The 3,914-nt window shown below is 42.9% G+C and overlaps 1 long non-coding RNA gene across 1 annotated transcript in view; it reads left to right on the top strand.

Moving 5' to 3' along the window:
• The window catches only part of LOC147013681 (uncharacterized), a 25,962-nt gene extending 23,257 nt beyond the window's left edge, over nt 1-2,705 (top strand). Inside the window, exons 2-3 of the long non-coding RNA XR_015050415.1 lie at nt 1,381-1,492; nt 2,473-2,705. This is a non-coding gene — a long non-coding RNA (uncharacterized LOC147013681). The remainder of the gene's footprint in view (nt 1-1,380; nt 1,493-2,472) is intronic.
• Nucleotides 2,706-3,914: the final 1,209 nt, after the last annotated feature.

Here is a 3,914-nt window from a genome sequence, read left to right as displayed (position 1 = left end):
GGGTGGGAACACAGATGAGCAGAGTTGTCCAACTATAAGAAATGCAGTCAATGTACAAGCAAAAGCACTTATACAGTTGCTACTTAAAGACGGGCCCACACACAGACACACACACCCAGAAATGGACCCCAATGGTCTTTATTGAAGGCTTCCAGCTCGAGGACAGGTGAGCTGGAGACAAGAGCCTGTGCTTGGACCTGTCCATCTCGTGTGGTCTTCGACGATCTGGCTTGGCGAGACTCGAACCCGCAACACGATGCCACTCCAAGCACCAGGTACCGCACTCTCTAACCGGCCACGCACCAATCGACCAAGGCCAAGGAGAAGATCAGAGGCGACATGATCCACCTCGGCGGGACTCAAACCCGCAACACGATGATGATGACCACCACGACGACGACCACGACCCCAAGATGAAAAACGGGTGACAACCAAGATGACCAACCAACTGCTTCCAGCCTGGCGTTCCTTTATATTTCCTTCTTGTCTGGGGTGAGAAAATTTCCCTCTGAGGCGGCCTCCACCCTCATTGGCGGGCGTGTCGTGGGAAAGTCGAACTCTGTGGCCATCTCAACCCTCATTGGCCGGTGTGTCGTGGGAAAGCCGCCCTCTGTGGCCTGATTGGACAAGGGGCACACCCCTGCCTTCCTGGGCAGAGTCTCGATCTGATGCGATGGAAATCTCCGCCCACATACGTGGTGAAATGCACTTAGGCAATGGCATCGGTGTGAGGAAGCGAGGTGAAGGCGTGTTGTTGTTCAAGATGTAATTGATGTCAAAATCCTATCTATAAAATAACTTCACAGTGCCTGCACACTTAATTCCCATTAGACATAGGGGAAAGGGAGCTATCTGTCCACATTTACTTATCAAAATAACTGTGCTATAGGGATCTTGACTGTTGTGTGCAGTAAGCTTCTAAATTCGTAACGATATCACAACGAGCTGATTCACCACACGGTCACGGATAGTTTAACCACAATATGGGGCCGTTCAAAAATTATGTAATGTCGTCATTACATAATTTACAAATGCGGCACAGCAGCACTTCCAGAAAATAATGCAACCACACCCACATTGGTCGCTTGACCACCCACCATAGCACCCAGTCAAATTGATATTGCCACCATCTTGGTTTTTTGCACGTACGGGCTTGACTGAACCTTCCTAATAAGTTTTATTAGACGTATGATCAGTTTTTTGGAGTCCCTCGTCGTGATTCATACTCGATTAATAGTTGTTATTATAGTTAGTGGTGCCTTGTTATTATAGTTGGTGGTGCCTTGTTATTATAGTTGGTGGTGCCTTGTTATTATCGTTGGTGGTGCCTTGTTATTATCGTTGGTGGTGCCTTTTTTTGTCCTTTTCTTTTCTTTGTAGGAACGATCGTCTCATGCATGAGCAACGTGGAGCCGACAGTGGAACAAATGTCAAGGGAATGAATGAACAGGAAAGGAGGAGAGGAATGTGAAGGAAGCACTGAAACTAGCAAGTGAGGTTCATGGGAGTAATAAAGATCACGGGATGGAATTGGGGATGATAGTCTGGAAGTCATTTCCAAAAATGTGACCACGGTATAACATTCCTGTTACAAGCTCGCAACAAAGATGTTTTTCTAAAAAAGGAGACCGTCTTGGACCATAAAAACCATGTTGTCATCTTGCGAAATAACTTAGAGCCGAATTGTAGCCAATGATGTAATAATATGTCGAAAACATAATTTATCCCGAAACTGTTGATGTTGAATCTCCCATCTACTCACATTTCCATTGATAAGGGCGACGTCGGCTTGGTGGTGGTTTAACGGTTAAGGTGGCTTACTTAAGATTTTAGGGTCTTGCGTTTGAGCCCCCATTGGGTCGTTTAAATATCATCAGGTGGGTTTACTCAGCCTGTCATCCTGCCGAAGTTGGCGAAATGAGTATCAGCTTACTTGTAACAGGGTGCACTGCATCAGCGGCACAGCAGCACTTCCAGAAAATAATGCAACCAGCAGCCACATGCTGCTGTGGAAGTGGTTTATCTCTTAAACTATGCGTGCACCTCTGAGAGGAGCGTTAATAGCTGCAACAGGTCTGATAAAGGCATTCTGCCCACACATCACAATATTAATTAAACCCATGTAATATGCTACAATCGAGAGGATCCCGTTGGGAATATTCATTCTCTTTGTTACATTTATTGATGCATCTGCTTTTCGTGATGATGATTTAATATGTATTAATCGAATTGACTATTACTATTTAATTACCTGGAAATGTAACATGAGTTCCAGATATATCTATTACTACATGATTAAAGTAACTTTCATATTCTGGTTTTAACTTGTACTTAAATGTATTTATATATATATATATATATATATATATATATATATATATATATATATATATATATATATATATATATATATATATATATATATATTGTGGCTTCAAGGCAGCTGCTTTCTTTCATGGTCTCATCTCAAAGGCTCGGAATGTTATCTGCCCTTGGAAAGTGTTGGAGTGGTCGTTCCCTGAGGCTATTATCTGACTTGAGGCCTTGAGCAAGCTACTGACCACAACTGCATCTTTTGTTCAATCATCTCACCCTCTGTCCCACACTTGTTGTTTGAGTATAAAAGAGCCCGAGCTGAGGCTCTTAAAGAGAGGGATTCATTGACTGCATTCTGAGTGTCCGAGATGGATGAATAAATTGTTCAAACTCTGAACCTGAAGAACTGAATTCTTAAACACTGCCAACAACAACAACAACAACGAGGTGTCATATTGGGTTGAATAATGCATTTGTATGTTGTTTGTATGCCTTGTGTTAATATCTCGGTTAACTCTAGAAACAACAACAAACATCATGTCTTCATCATAAATAATATTCCAATAATCTTAAATAACGTTACGAAGACTGTCACGCCGCTTTTCCACCAAAAGTGGGGAAATCCTTCATTATTTAATAAAAAAAATACGAGTACAGTACATGTACAGTTTCTAATGGAAGATGTGCAGTCTGTGGCTGGCTTTGGAGGCCAGTTCTGCTATGTGGTCAGCCCAGGAAAGTTCACAGTTGGTGGTGAGGCCTCAATATTCAAGAGACTGAACCTCTTCCAGTGGATGACCAAGGAAATATTGTAGATAGGTGGGTTCATTTGAAGTTCCTTCAAGAGTGATTGGGTGAGACAGTCAGCTTTTCCAGGATTTAAGGACATGTTATATTTATCAGACCAGAGTCGAATTATTTCCAGGTTAACAGAGAGAGACGCAGGTACTGGCTGCCAAACACAGGGATGGGGGATACTGTGCAACACAATGTGAAGAAAAACAAAGAATGCATTTTTCAGAATTAATATGAATGAGGAACAAGAGAGATAGAGAGAATTTAGTCGATCATTACAGTCCTGGACCATGGATGAATCACCAGTAGAAATCTTGGTTGGGAACTTTACAGAATTGGTCAAAGCCACAGAGTTGCAGAAGGCCTTTAGTAATGCCATGGCTGTTTGTTGCCAAACCAACACACAGACAGCTGACATGGGGACAGTTGAAATTGCTGCAGATGAGAAACAGACAGTTGGGATTAATGATTATGAGCCTTCACTTTTAAAGTCTGAAATTTATTGTGAGCTCCACCACCTTGGCACGGAATGTTGAACTTGTCAACCGTCTCCACGACAAACTTTAATGGAAGATAGTGAGTGCCCAGAAAGATGGTGGTTGGTGATGTCATCACGTGATGATAGCTGATGTTCACAGCTACATAAACGACATGTGTCATGGTCAATTCACTGCCTCCATCTGGAGCTATTGGCACACGTGATGCTATTTTGATACGTTGAGACCTGCATTTGCATCGGCGGGCACCCGTAAGCCTTTGTGTGAAGGTTAGAAGGGCCAAGTACAAGCTTAGTCCCTCCTGGT

Source organism: Eptatretus burgeri, chromosome 13, assembly GCF_056783735.1.
Source record: "Eptatretus burgeri isolate ZD-2024b chromosome 13, Ebu_testis_v1, whole genome shotgun sequence".
NCBI classification, from domain to species: domain Eukaryota; kingdom Metazoa; phylum Chordata; class Myxini; order Myxiniformes; family Myxinidae; genus Eptatretus; species Eptatretus burgeri.
The sequence above is the reverse complement of the archived record's forward strand: the minus strand, read 5'-3'. Positions and strand labels throughout refer to the sequence as shown.